General features: G+C 34.8%; 1 protein-coding gene across 3 annotated transcripts in view; it reads left to right on the top strand.

The window, feature by feature from the left end:
- The first annotated feature begins 6,711 nt into the window (after positions 1–6,711).
- The window catches only part of LOC139151387 (uncharacterized), a 29,918-nt gene continuing 20,485 nt past the window's right edge, over positions 6,712–16,144 (top strand). Inside the window, exons 1-3 of one of the 3 annotated variants that reach the window (XM_070724156.1) lie at positions 6,712–7,209; positions 13,939–14,053; positions 14,483–14,617. The gene's annotated coding sequence lies outside the window, so the exon portion shown is untranslated. The other 2 variants (XM_070724157.1, XM_070724158.1) reach the window with 2 other exon arrangements.

The following is a 16,144-nucleotide window of genomic DNA, read 5'->3' as shown; positions in this document are numbered from 1 at the left end:
CATCTCCAGTGTCAATGTTTAGGTTATGGACCATCGTTTAAAGGGACGTATTCCTCGACTTAGTACACCTATTATTCTATGTGTACATGTATACCAATCTAATTCACACCTTGCAAGTCTTTGTGTTTGATTGAATTTTAAATTAGTTGAAACAATTTACTCTCTGTTTAATCTCTTTGGAATTGCCTTTGTAACGATTTTGGAAATATGGACGGGAAAATGAGGAAAAATCCTTAGAAATCCACACATGCAAATTTTAGGCCAATTTGAATAACTCGTGAGTGTGGCCATCCCTGGGGCATCTTGTCAGCCAAGTTGTGTTCATCAAGGCAAGGACCCTTCCTTAAACAACCCTTCATTCAACAGGCCTATAAATCTAGGCCTGTCAAGGTTGACCTGACTATGCAAATCAGTCTGACACTAAGCTGGTGCAATGAGACCTATGTTTATATCATTCTCGTTGTATCATTCCAAAATTACATCATCAAAAACTGATAAATTTGTCTCTCTATGACTGTTAGCAAATTAACCTTCTACGTTCAGTCACTGCTACAACATACCCAGGCAGCTGTTAAGTTAATTGTTTGTAACATGAAAAAATCTCTAACTAATGTCTGATAAGTAAGCAGCTTTGAAGAAATCACCCCATGGGGAGGCCAGGAAGGGAAGTTCCCCCCTCCCTTGTTGCTGAACTTTGGAAATGTAATTTTGAAATAGTGTTGGTGTCATTTTGTGACATGTTCAACACTTAATGATAAGTTAATCACATCTTAGCTCCACAAGCTTGGCCACAAGTTTGAAGTTGTACATCAAACATACATATGTTTACATTTTTACAAACAATAAACCTTCCCAATATCCTCCAACCGAGAGAAGCAACAAAGGCAAGCATATAAAATACTGGAACAGGTTGAAGCCAGATAGATTTTTAACTGACTGCATTATTAGATACATGTTTGATGACATAAAATGGCCATTACTAAACTGCAAAATAAGACAAAACTACCTAGAAATGACAAAGAACGATCCAAATAATACTGGAAAAGATCTGAAACAAACTAAATATTGATCAAAAACGACATAATCGGCCATAAATCGTCAAAAATTTACTTCCACTTCCAACACCTGGTGATAAACAAAAAGGGGCTTATTCAAAATATTCACTTGTGAGGACTGTTCAAAGCAACAAGTTGTGCTATTTAAACACCACCTACATAAAGCGTATGGCGTATTTCTTGAAGATGTATCTGTAGAAGTAAGAGTACAACATCTCATCATTTTGCATGTCTCCTCACAGAACGCTACATAACATAGGCAAACATTAAAAAATGCATAATGTCTTTACAAGTTTTATACGTGTGTCTTTGTCAAAAATGTCAAAATATGAGAAAACATGTTTATAGTAGAAAAGAGTGTGGTAGCAGTACTTCAGGTTCAGCTCCAAAAACAAGGATGGGACCCTTTTTTCTGTTTACTTTGTTTTTTTATTCACAAGCCATTGCAAATGAAACAGTCCCCACCGGTAATGTAGGTGATTTGATTCGATGTCAATGTACCAATTAGAATGTGTGACCAGCAGAAATAGATACTACACATCATAGCACCTTGTCTTTATGCCAAGTTTAAATGAAATTGATCTTGAGACCAATTGCAGCCTGACGAAAAGTAAATCAAACTTGCTGCCAGGCAGCTGAACTGGATCATATCACATAAGAGAATTAATATGCATCTGTACTTCATGGTACTATGCCCTCGTGCAAAGTTTTATTGAAATAGGTCCTGAAATTTCTGAGTAGTGGCTAACGAACGACAAAAAATAAACTACCACATGGCCATATTAGATCACATGGCAAAATAAACGGACGAAAATATGGTAGAATGAGAATCTAAACCTCTCTTGTAATAAAGATCTGAAGTGGTGCTTACAACTGACAACTTGTGAGTGACAGTCAGCTTCAGTTACTGAAGCATTTCGATCAAGACTGATACCTCAAGACTGATACCTCAACTCGCATTCCCACAGTACAAGTGCAACAAATGACTGAAATTTGTCTAGGCAATATCACTACGGGCACTAGAGACTGACAAAAATTAAAACAAAATTACCACCAGGCATACGTATTAGATTGTCACAGTATTGCAAAACATGTGGATGTGCAGCTGTATGTCACAGTACAATATGTCCTGCCAAGTAGTTTGAATGAAATTGCACGATCCAGTCATGTTTGATTGATGACTCTGGAAAGAAAAGAAGTAAAAAAGGAAATGAAAGCCATATTGCTGTATTGCGAGATAAACCAGTCAGGTTGTGTGTAAATTATAGCTTTGCATGAACCAGATATGAACTGAAAATAATCACGTGTTTAAGTATATATTGCAGATGTCTATCAGTGTAAACGTTTGCCATATGTTTGCAGCTTCATTGAAACTCTTATGATCGACCTCATGAAAACATTCACCACCTTGATTCCAAAGTCATTAAGTATACAAATATGTAATTAGCTGAAATAAAAATACTAAATTTCTTTGACTGCTGTCATTTTATCACCACTGTATAGGAAGTGTAATTGCCTTTGATCAAGTCCTTCAAGTTTTATATGCCAAACAGTGAAAGTTCATTAGATATACAAATCATAAATTAGCTGAAATGAAAATGCAAAATATTGTTATATATCCTACACATTCTTTTAGAGTTCTTCCAGTCTTATGTCCCTGATGGGAAAATTTGTTAAATGCAAATTAGTCATTAGCTCATGTAAAAATGACAAACGACTTTCATTAATATTTTATTATAGTATCTTCAACGTACATAGCAAGTTTCATCGACTTTGATCCTGTTACATCATAGTACTACGATTGTTTATAGCAACTTTCGTCTACTTTGGTCAAGTCAATGCAGATATATATTCCTAATTAACAAAGTTCGTTAAATATGCAAGTTAGTAATTAGCTGAAGTAAAATTGCCAAATGACTTCAATAATGTTATATCGTAGTATCTCCAATGTACGTGGCACCTTTCGTCAATTTTGATCATGCCAATCCAGAAATAGATCTATAATTGAGAAAGTTTTTTTGAATATGCAAATTAGTAATAAGACATTCTACAAAAATTTAAGGCGAAATAAAGTAAATATTACCAAGAAGAAACCTGTGCCGAGACCAAGACACCCCTACCCAACCCAACCCTGGGGACGGACATATAAACAACCTTCTATGATAACTCTGAGAAGATGACATTTTACGGCTATTCAAATTTTTCCTACTGCAAATCTGATTTCAAACAACTTTCTTTCAAATTTCCAATATTATAAAGCATACATTTTCCCTTTTTAATGTGACTTTGGAGTAGTGCCATTTCTCTTTTTTATCAGAAATAAATGTATCGAATTTAAATGGAGGAGCAACATTCTTTCGGTGTAAACTTTGCACCGTAATTACCTGAAAAAGCCAGAAGGTTCTGAACTCATGACCTAAAAATATATGCTGATTAGTCTGGGAATAATGGGGCCAACATGTGTGCGAAGCGCCGTTTTTGTTTCATGTCACTACTTGGAGATTACTGCTACTAGTAGTGCTTCGAAAATTTTGGAGGGAAAAGGTTTCAGATTTTGAGCATATTAAGTTATTTTGACGATTTCTTGTGTGTAAGAATTTCCTTTGTTTAACTACTGAAGCCAGCCTCACTATTCTGAAGATGTATTACCTGGAAAAACTTCAGTGACGTAATTTTTGGTCAGTACCGTAATCGAATCACGTAACACCATAACAATCATGATTCAGCATGTACCATTTTCAGGAAGTAGAACGACAAAACCAATTGTATTAAACTTTTTAAGGTAAAACAAAAGACAACCAGAGTAGTGTCAAGAGACTGTCCGTTTATGTATACCTGATTAATGACTACAAAGCAAATGCGGAAGGTAACTGACCCTGTCGATAGCCTCGCGCGTTTTACTTTTCAAACTTCCTCCAGAGTCGGACATCTCTCAGGGTTCAGTTTTGAAAGTCTCGCTGGTATTCAACATTCTGTAGATTGTCATTGTAAACGAAAACTTCAAAGCTCTCCTTACGCTGCTATACATTTGTTACGTATTTATTTTTAAAAAAATATTTACGAAGGATATATTAATATATATCAACTATCCAAAAAGTTATGATTAACTTTTTGGATAGTGTGACCATCTATACACGCCATATTACTCATCCATAATTCAGCATAGGAAGCACCCTTTTGTCAAAGATGTTCGGGCAATATGAATGGTTTCATTACCATTATATTGTTATATGTTTCTTATTGTATTTATTATGTCAGTGGTGGGTGAATTCCAGAGGTTGGTCACTGCATTTTCTATATTACATTTACTTTGTGAAAGCTTGTCTTGGGTGGAAAAACGGAATGGTGTAGTCGTTGGAAAGTGCATGACGGTAGTCACTTTTGTCTTAGGTGTAGTGGTTATTTAGCATATTGATCAAAATAAAAAATACTGGTGAGAAAATGATATGGTTTTAAAAATATCGAAAGTTGTTAATAAGGGGGCAGACTTGCCAAGAAAATCGGAAAGACTATTAGGTTAGTATTTTTTGTAATAAAGAATGACTCAAGGAAAGTTCTCAAGTATCTTATGTAATACAATTAACCTAATCATATTTAATTTTCCGAAAAAAGGCAATTTCATCATGTAAAATGTACATAATCCGTGACATTTCGCGGCCATATGTATTTTGAATATCCGTATCGATCTATAGGTTTATCACTAAAATGTCTAAAATGTCATTTTCCTTACTGTCAAGTACGTCAAAACGACACGCTTTTACAAACTTGCAACATTCCATTCTTTTTTCGCTGTACACAATGCGGCCATTCGATTATTTCATTCGGTTTGATATAATGATTTAATAATGTGTATTCGGCATTAAGGTAGAACGCACCTCGGGGCAGACATTCGGACTCTCAAACTTTTACAATTCTCTTCTGATAAACCACATGTGGGGGTTCATTTTAAAGCTCTTGGTGAAAGAAAACTTTTCACCAGCTTAGTTTTTCAAAATTCGAAAATTTTTATTTTTCTCCATAGAGTTAACACAGGGATGGCGGCCATTTTGAATTTCTATATGGGTAATTTGTTCTCTAGTACCAAAATTTGCATGGTGACCCCTATTTTTATTCTGATTTGAAAGAGAATGATTGAAAGATTCATTAAGGAAAGTTAGAGCAAAAGTTTAAGTCTTTCACTTTCGAGGTGCATAATACCTTAAGCCTAATAGACTGATTTATTGCCAGAATGTTGCATTCGATTTGGCAGAAAGAGGGGTGCACGTGTTGAGGGCTAAATTCTTTGCTAGGATGATTTTGATGACGTTGCGGCTAGATGTAGAGCAAAAATGTCGAAAAATGTCAAAAAGTTTAAGATTTATAAAATCTTATAATAGAGCCTTGAAGGTGGCAACGTATCTGCGTTCGTTTGGTCGTTATTTGTAGTTTCTTTGTGGATGGTTTTACTTCAAGTTATTTTCGAGTGTCGGCCATAAAAAAACTGAGAGTGTGGAAAAGGAAATGTGGCGACGACTGTGAAGGTCGTAGTGTACATTATCGAGCTCGCATGATTAAATTTGGCTGTCACGACATGAGGGCTACTTATTGCTATGTGAAAGTAATACCTTGGATGCTATACGTCAGGGGCTCTTTCATCCGTTCCCTAAGCAACTCTGAGCATACATCGACCATTTTGCAATCCTCCTTCATCGTGAAAGTCGCATGGTCCCGAGAGAACGGCATCATGTTTATCAAGGCAGATGACAAGTTGAAGTAGCAAATTTGTGTACAATGCATCGACCGAGGGTTCCCGATATGAAAGTGATGATGATGATGATGATGATGATGATGATGGCATCATTAATTTTTATCTACTTCACAATAAAATTGCCTGGGGTCACGCTTTGCGAGCCTTTGTTCCGAGATACTCTGTTTACAGTATCGAGCATTCGATCAATAACAAAGTTAGAATTGAACATTCTTCAACATCATATGATGTGACAGAAAAATTACATTTCCAAGATTACTTTAAATTTCAGTGACCACGTCTTGATATATTGACATACCATTATACGTAGGGAAAGACCTACAATGCAAGTCGTGTGAAAATCAAGTAGGAAATTAGTTAATTGTCGAAATACTGAAACATCGATGTACCTATATCAACTAGATATAGGCCTATTGTTTGGCCGCAAAATGTCACGGATTTGACTGTTCCCTGCTTAAAGCTACATAATACTATATTTTAATTATAATTTTGTTGTTCTCTGAGACTGTTCCCGGTGTTGTGCTACTTGTAATGCAACATAAAATTAAACAAAATGAAATGAAAATAGAAACAATATATGTGTTTCCGGTAACCTGACCTTCCCTCGAAAAACCGGTACCTGTCGCATTTTCACCCTCAAAACAGCGTGGATTTTTCTAAATTTTTACCCGTTTTTTGTGGGTCGCTGCCAATTCCTCCCAAAGATAAATAAAAAGAATAAATAAAAAAAATTAAAAATTCTTCGACCTAATTATTATATTTTGCAGAGGTATGTTACCGGAAACACACACTTCATTTTCAGGTCTAATACTACACTAGTAGTACCCCGGTAGAACTGCACTTCACTTGTTAAACCAGTTCTGAAAATGCTAGCGGGAGGCTGCATACCTATCACTACGCATGCGCAAAATCAAGACCCTTTCAGCGGGACATTAACATCCATGGCTGCTGCTGACGAGGAAATGAGGAAGTATCGTTTTAATATATTATACGCCGAGGCAGATTTAGAATGGGTCGAAAAGTTTGTGGAGTATATGCAAAAAGAACGGATATCTGGATTTTACGAAGACGGCCCAGATGCCATGGTAGGGGGATATAAAATGGACTTAGTCAAATTTGGTATCGAATCAAGTGAACGAACTCTTGTCCTCCTGAGTGAGAACAGTCAAAATGAGTTGTGCTATTTTAAAGCACTGTATACCCTTGAAACATACCTGCAAGAAAACACAGAGGAAAACCGGGAGCGACTAATCGTCGTTTTGAAGGACTGTGACGTACATGTAATACCGCATTTTCTGAATACATTCCAGCCGATAAAAACAACCGCGCCTAAGTTCTTGAGTAAACTTGCTTCGACGTTGCAAAATGTTGTGAAGTCAAGACGACATGGTGCCGGGGACGATTTCGGTAAGTTTCTCATTCATCACACAACAACACAACAGCTCCATTGGGAAATCTCAGACGACTTCTACAACAGTTGTGGCAGTCATCGGAGGTGAGAAGTAAAGTATCCTTCGCCACATAGCAAGGATCCCCATGGAAAAGGGCATAAGCCCAGGGACAGTCACGGGGGCCTCGATCTCCGATGATGATGACGATGATGTTGATGATGATGATGGTGATGATAATGATTAAATATTAAAAAATGAAGAGAAGTTAAAATATATTTGGACTCAGGCTGTATTGACTCTTGCAGCGCATGTGTATACTTAGGCTGTATTGAATTTTGCAGCACAGGTGTATAAATTGGCTGTAATGAATTTTGCAGCGCATACTTTGTTTCTGCAAACACTATCAACAACAACAACAACAACAACAACAATAATAATATAATAATAACAACCTCAAATTTACTGAGCCCAAATATATTTTTATTTTTCTTCATATTTAGCTCACATTTGGTATACCAATGTGAGGTTATCATATAAGCTGAAGCCGGTGGCGTCTGTAGATATGTGTGTATGTATCAGGGCTCGAAATTAACTTTTTTCCCTGGTAGTCCCATTGGGCTACCATTTTTTGAAGTTGGTAGCCCAGTGACAATGTCTGGTAGCCCATGCATGAATGAAGATTTTTTTTTTTTTGGTAGAGGATATTTTTATTTATTTTTATTTATATCTAGACAATGAAAGATTCAGTTTTTATCATTCTATCTAGGAAGTGAATTTTCTAGTTATTTGACATCAATACCCGCAGATCATAGCCTTAGGAGAACGGTAGAGCATGTGTAGTGGACAACAGTGACGCCTCATAGTTAGATTACCTATTCACTCATATGCAGAGCTTATATGCAAATTTTGATGTTTGCCATGACAACGACTTTTCACTCACTCAACAACTGTAAACATAACATGGCTAAAATAGATTGGCTATGAATTCAGGATGACAGCTTGGTACAGTCATGTTCCTAATACTTTAGTGGCAATTTTGGCTATATTTCTCCACCATAGCACACTATCATGGGATGATCTCGTAAACTTCAGAAAGCGTAATTTGTGGATGGCCGGACAGCTTTTTCTTGGAAGTTTTAATAACTTTGTGTTTAATTGTGATTGACACATTGTGATTAAATAACTATGAAAATAAATTTTCATTGGCTATCGTTTCCCAACCCTGTCATCCAAGTACATCATAATGACACTTTATTGAAAGTTTGTCGCAACAAATTCAACTGCACTGTCGCCTTTTAATTTTCATAACTGGGTTGACTGTATGAGCGTCAGTCATCTCACAGCAACCAACATCATGTCGCTCACTAAGTAATTTCATGTCCCAGGCTTTGGTAGTCCTTGTGGGCTACCATTTTTCATGGGTTTTGGTAGCCCCAGGGAAAAGTTGGTAGTCTATGGATGCGGGACTACCGCTAATTTCGAGCTCTGTGTAATTATGTATGTGTGTATGTATGTATGTATTATGTATGTATGTATGTACGTACATACGTACAGTATGTCCGTCAACATCAAAAACTCACAATCCGCTGCACTTTTCAGCATGTTATTTAGTGTGTTGATGCATCCTGGGCTATAGATGGGATTTTGTTCAAATGAAGTCTGCATTGCCAAAATTATGCAAATGAGCTTAAAAATGTGAAAATGGTCAAGAGAACCGCTGTTTTGATTGCTTTGAAAATTTGTGTGCAAGTACCTTAGGTGAACATTATACAGTTTTTAGCTCCGCTGTCAGCGACGCGGAGCTTATCAAATAGGTTGATTTTCCGTCGTCGTCCGTCGTCCGTCGTCCGTCGTCGTCGTCGTCGTCGTCGTCCGTCAACAATTGCCTTCTCCTCTGAAACCGCAAGTCCAATTGCTTTGAAATTTTATATGCGGTTCACTTGGGGTGACCTCACTTAAGTTTGTTCAAATCGTGGTGAAATTTGCATATTTGTATTTTTGGGGCATTTTTTGGTGTTTTTGGTAAAAAAATCTTCTTTTCTCAAACCGCTTGTCCGATGCTTTGAAATTTAATATGCAGTTTACTTATGGTGACTTCAGTCAGATTTCTTCAAATCGTGGTGAAATTTGCATATTTGTATTTTAAGGCAATTTTTGTCATTTTTGGTAAAAAAATCTTTAAAAATCTTCTTCTTCAAAACTACCGGTCAGATAGCTTTGAAATTTGGTACATATGTCCCTAGGGATGATCTATTTAAGATTTGTTCAAATTGTGAAGAAATATGCAAATTTGCATTTTTAAGGCAATTTTTGCCATTTTTGGTCAAAAAATGTATTTCTCAAAAAGTATGGTCTGATAGTTTTGAATTTGGTATACAGGTTTCTATAGATGCACTTAGTAATATATATTGAATTTCTGATGAAATCTGTAATTTGTATTTTTGGGCAATTTTTGCCATTTTTGGTCAAAAAATGTGTATTGCCAAAACTACTCATCTGATAGCTTTGAAATTTGGTATAGAGGTTCCTACACATGAACTAAATGATATGTATTGAAATTATGATGAAATCTGCAATTTTGTATTTTTGGGGCAATTTTTGCCATTTTTGGTCAAAAAATGTGTATTTCCAAAAGTACTCATCTGATAGCTTTGCAATTTAGTATACAGGTTCCTACAGATCACCTTAATGATATTTGTAGAAATTATGATGAAATCTGCGATTTTGTAATTTTGGGGCAATTTTTGCTATTTTTGGTCAAAAAGCGTGTTTCTCAAAAAGTACTGGTCTGATAGCTTTGAAATTTGGTATACAGGTTTCTACAGATGAGCTAAGTAATATAATTTAATTTCTCCTGAAATCTGTAATTTGTATTTTTGGGGCAATTTTTGCAATTTTAGGTCAAAAAATGTGTATTTCAACAACTGCTCATCTGATAGCTTTGAAATTTGGTATACAGGTTTCCATAGATGAACTACATGATATTTATTGAAATAATGATGAAATCTGCAATTTGAATTTTGTGGCAATTTTTCCCATTTTTGGTCAAAATATGTGTTTCTCAAAAAGTACTGGTCTAACAGCTTTGAAATTTGGTATACAGGTTTCTATAGATGAACTCAATTGATCTTTTGAAATTATGATGAAATCTGCAATTTTTATTTGGGGGGCAATTGTTGCCATTTTTGGTCAGAAAATTTTATTCTCAAACACTACTCATCAGATAGCTTTGGTTGACATGTTCCTAGGGATGATCCGATGTGATATATTCAAAGTATGATGAAATCTTCAATTGTGTATTTTTGCAGCTTATTTTAGCCACTTTTTTCTGGCCACTGCATTGAGCTATCAAAGATTTCCTCCTTCTTCATCAACATGTGTCAAAAATATTATTCTCTACATAACACAGCGGAGCTATATCGGCCGCTAGGTCGCTTGTATGATATTGTGAAGATATCTTTCATTTTGTATTTTTGCTGAATTTTTTGTGAATTATTTTCTCATTTTAAGTAAAAATTCTTCTTCTCTGAAACCGCCAGCCCAATCGCTCTCAAATTTGGGTTGGATGTTTGCAAGGGTGCTACTCTTCTAATTTGTTGAAATTATGACAAAATTGGGAAAACTACTATTTTGGAGCAATTTTTTCATTTTGGGTCAAAAAATCGTAAAAAGTATTTTCTTTTTAAAGCCCCTGGACAGACAGCTTTTATATTTGGTACACAGATGTCCAGAGATGACAATTGTTAGATATATGGAAATTGTCCTGAAATATACAAATTTGTAATTTTAAGACAATTTTGTCATTTTTGGTCAAGAAAACTTGTTCTCAAAATTACTTGTCTGATAGCTTTGTAATTTGGTTTGGGAGCAACACTGTACAGCGATTGAAATCGTAATATTTTTGAGAAATAATAATAATAATCTTTTGTTCAAAAAACCACCACACACCTTGTCTCAGTGGTCTGTACATTACAGAAAATTACTGGTAGAAATAAAAAATGCGAAGAAAATACAGAATAAATCAGAGGAAAGCGTAATTAAAACCAATCGATAAAATCAAGCAGGCTTAAAATCTAGCAAAAAGGATTCCACCCCAAAAACAGCAAAGTATTTTAAAAAAATCTCCCTGAGAATGATAAAAAATAAAAAAAAAATATAAAAAATGCAGGTAAAAATTATATCCAAGTGAGCAGTAGCATTGACGAAAAATAAGAGTTTTAAGAGACTTCTTAAAAAGAACAAAATTCTTAATCATCCGAAGCTCAGGTGGCAAACTATTCCACTGTTTAGGGGCATACACGTTAAAAGCTCTGTCACGATATGTTCTAGAAAAATGTTTCCTGTGATATTTGACAGAAAAGGGGTTCAATCTTACACCGACACTCCTTCTCGTATTATGTACTGTACTATCAATTGTTACTAGTTCGGATAAGTAATTTGGAACTAATTCACCTTGATGGACAATTTTAAAAACCAGACAAAGAACCCCACTTAATCCCCTCAAAAATATTTCAAATCCCCCTCTATGTGATAAAAAGTCTCTGTCTCCCCTCTATCTTATGGCCAAATATTTATTGAGGATGTATATGCAGAAAAGATAAACACATTGTGCAGTTCTGTGTCTAGATTTTTGACTCAACCTTTTTACGCCATGAGTATAATTCATGTCATTAGCAGTATGTAGAGCCATGAATTCTCACTCGAGTTTTAAATGGATTCAAATTTTTCTGTTGAGTATTCACACTTTTGTCATTTGCAAAAGCATCAGTTGACTTTTGGGATCTATTAGTCTAAGTTGATTTGAGTAAATCCAAATCCAACTGGGCCAATGGTACCTGCTGAAGAGTTCCCAAATGACAATCATGCATGAGAAAGTATACAATTTGTGAATTCCTGAATAAATTTTGACAAAATAGTGAAAAACAGTGGGCATGGTGACATGTCAAAAAACTTTTATTTTTGAAAGTAGTACTTGACCTAGAACTTATAAAAGTTTTAAAAATTGACAACACTGTAAGATTGTCATATCTCATTCAATATAACTTTAAACCCCTGAGATATTTGGTGTAATAATGGCAAATCTGGTAAAAATAAATGATTCAATTTATTTGCATGTTATTTTCATTTAAGATGGTAAGCACCTCAAAAGTGAAAGACTCAAACTTTTGCTCAAAACTTGCAAATGAAACTTTCAACCATTCTCCTACCAACTCGACAATAAAACTTGAGGGTCACCATGCAAATTTACAAACTAGAGATAACAAATTACCCAACATTTAATGGTATTTGAAATTCAAAATGGCCACCATATCCGAGTTACTTCTAAGGGAGAAAATCAAAGTTTGGATTTTTTGCAAAACTATGATAGTATGATGATGAAAATTTTCCTTTCTTCAAGAGCTTTAAAATGAGCCCCCACAATAAGTGATAGATCAGAAAAGCAGAAAATTGAGAATCCAGATATCTGTTCCTGAGATGCATTTCTATCATAAATTAAGAATCTTTACTGTTTGAAGTTTTATTTTTGTGTTATTGTATGATGAGAATGTGGACATTTCATGCATGCATTCACTGTATTAACTTGAAATGAATTGTTTGGTATGTTGATTTTATTTTAGTGATTTTCATGAAAAAATTACGTTTAATCATCATTTTGTAGAAAATCAAACATGGTGACCCAATAATTTATAGCTCACATTTGATAGTTATGTCAGGGGTAGCTGGAAGCTCACTAAAAAAAAGATAGTATTCAGAGTTATATTTTTCATACAACTGCTTTTGCAAGGTACTATGAATAACATAAAAAATTTTGGAGTTGAAATCACAGTGTGCAACTACCCTTCCATAATGATTTGAAAATTCTGCAAGGCTTTCGTTCAAGTTGCCATATTAGCTAGCTAGGAATTGTGTCTTTCTTCTCTGGCAAGCCTATTTGATAACTTCCAAACTTGATGTGTAGATTTCTAGACATAATCTCATTCAGATTTATTCAAATCATAACCCAATAAATAAATTTTAAACCAATAGCACTGATCGCCATTTCAGGTTAGTAAATATAGCTGCACCGAGTGACATCGGACATCCCTGCCTGCAATTCTGACAAATTTTGATGTTACATGTGTGGCTGTTGGCGCAGCTTGTAGTCTGAGCTATAAATTCATGTAAATTAACTGTGACTTTTGTAACCACTGTAGCACTAGCAGGTTATATTTTCATCATTCTTGCAGAAAACGCAGAAAAATATTTATTTTTGCATATTAAAGATCCATTAGCTGTTACTTTGGTCATTTTTTAATTTTGTTTGTTCTGTGTATCATCTGCAGTTTCTGGTTTGAATCCCTGAACCATGGAGAAATTCCTAATATTTAGCTCATAAATATACCCTATATCAGTTTAATCTGCATTGTTATTGTTTAAATTTTGTATTTAGGTCCGGACTAGAATACATTTACCTAAACAATAACAATGGTCATTTCATATATGCAGGTTGTGTTGGTAAGCAGGACACTGGGCATTGGTCATAATGATCGGATTACAGTAAAATTTTGTAGTTGATAGATTGAAACAGAGTAGTGAAAAATTAGTCAAAAGTTACAGCTAATTTCCCTTTAATAAGAGAAAAATGAGATCATTTGCGATCAGCGCTATTATCATCAGTGTGATTTGTTACTTATCAAGAAGGCCAGCTTGTTGCCATTTTGTCTTGTAATTTTTACTTTTCGTCCATGTATTATCATTACATCAGCTGAACCAGGACAAATATCCACCAATGGTAACAGTGCAGATTACTCTCTGACCATTCCCGTTCAGCCTAACAGTGCAACCTCTGTGAATAGAGGTATGTATGCAATGATTCTACTGTACTCATTTATTGTTACAATTGCCTTTCAAATTGAAATTTTATAAACATGGAAAAATCTTTACATTAGTGTCTTACTAACTATCATGGAAAGGGTCAATTTAAATGAAAAAAACCAAGTTTGATTGGTCATTTGCAGCTCTGATAATAACTGATGTACTGAATCTGATTTATGTCATATCTGCTAGAAACTAGAGGTCAATAATGGCTATAGCCATAATTTTTTAGAAAATTTTTGACGAGTGGTGTATCTGGTGTGTTTATGCCAGGTGAGGAAAGTAAGGATATATTTCATTTATTTCAATTTGGAATAATCAAAGGTTATATTTGAAGGATTATATGCTGTGATTGGCATTGTTTTGTGTTTAATCTGATGAAAGTTTTATTCCATATCATTGTTGATGACTTAATAATTAAAAGAGTGTTTTAGATGTGAATTAATCATTCTTTGTTTATTACATTACAAAAGTTCATCCAGATCAAAGTACCTTGAATGATGCTGCATCACTTGCAAGGCCTTTGCTTGATGATGCTGAAAGTGAGCCTCTAGCTTCCAGTAACACAGGTATGTATAAATGAGTACATTTTATGATTACATTCCACATCAAGATGTAAGGGCAACTGAGGAGATAGGAAGGGCTCCTTCCTAAATCATAGCAATGAATGTAATGTGTGGAGTTAAAGGAAAAGGAATTTTAAATAGCTAAATACAAGTATTTAAAATGCATTGTTTACAAGTGGGTATCCTTCTAATACGTGATAACACCTGAATATCAATTTACTTCCAACTTTATAATCTTTCAATCCTTTAGTTTTCACAATTATTATTGTATAAAACAACAATGTCAATAAAGATGTGTGAAACAATTAGTTTCCTATCTTTATTCATTAAAGATAAAGTCATTGATAGTTGAAAAGCTTACTGAAAAAATATGTAGAAATACTGCTCAAAGGTATTATGAACAGCATGAAATTTTGGAGGGGAGATGAAAGCTTTGAAAATTGTTTGGTTTTTAGTCCTAGTTGCCAGCTAAAGCAAAGAATGGTTTCTTTCTTCCTTGAAAAGCTTTACGATTGCTCATCAAGATTTGTTCAAATCAGGACAAAATGTCGCCATGATGTTCCAATCTTTACAGAAACCACTTCATTTTGTTGAGGTCAACTTACTTCAAACTATTGGTATTGATCTTTTCGGCAAAGTCTACAGTAATTTTGCAGTTTTCTTGGAATTTCAGCTGAAGTTACTCCTACACACTATCATAAAACTTACTAGCTATATTGCTGTGAAAATTTATATTAGATTAGACCTTTTAGTCATTGTTTTTGCCATCAATGATAGGAGCTTTGAATCTGAATAGACACCATAACTGTACCAAAGAAACCTAGGGGAGCAGAAAATTATGCTCATTTTGCACTTGTTCAGGTTGGCATACCACACTGTGTTGTGATTTTGACTTGCTCTAGCTACAAATTTTGAAACACTTTTCTTTTACAATTTATTTCATTTCACCAGATTGTTGAACATCAGTATAAAGTAAGAAGTATTGCTTCATCACATTCGCTTGCTAGAGCCTGTTAGGGGTTTGTGGTTGGTGCGTTTGCCAGAATATAACTGTGCTGTTAAAGAAGCACACAGTGCAGTGGAGGGGCAAGTAGAAGGGACCTAAATAAATACAGTATGTATGAATGTATATGTCTGTATGCATGCATGTACCTGGTATGTATGTATGAATGTATGTTTATCAAGCACAAAAATTTGAAAACTACCGCATTCATTTGTTGTGAGGATTATATTCTGCAAAATGAGATATCTTGCAAAATATGTAAATGAGCTGAAAAATGGGCATGTGGTCAAAATAGAAAACTCAAGTACAACTGATCCAATTACCTTGATACTATGAGTATGCATTACTACAGATGCTTACTTAATGTTGCTCTATATTGCATTGAAAATTCAATTTCCTTATGTAAAGTTTTTCATCCAATTACCACTTTTTTGATTAAAACAGTGTGTTCTCTGAAATTTCTTGAGTGATAGTGTTTCAAATTTGGATTGTTGGTGCTTAGAGATGACATACTTCAAGTTTGCTGT

This window comes from Ptychodera flava, chromosome 15 (genome assembly GCF_041260155.1).
Source record: "Ptychodera flava strain L36383 chromosome 15, AS_Pfla_20210202, whole genome shotgun sequence".
In the NCBI taxonomy this organism is placed as follows: Eukaryota; Metazoa; Hemichordata; class Enteropneusta; family Ptychoderidae; genus Ptychodera; species Ptychodera flava.
This window is presented reverse-complemented; position numbering and strand designations above follow the sequence as displayed.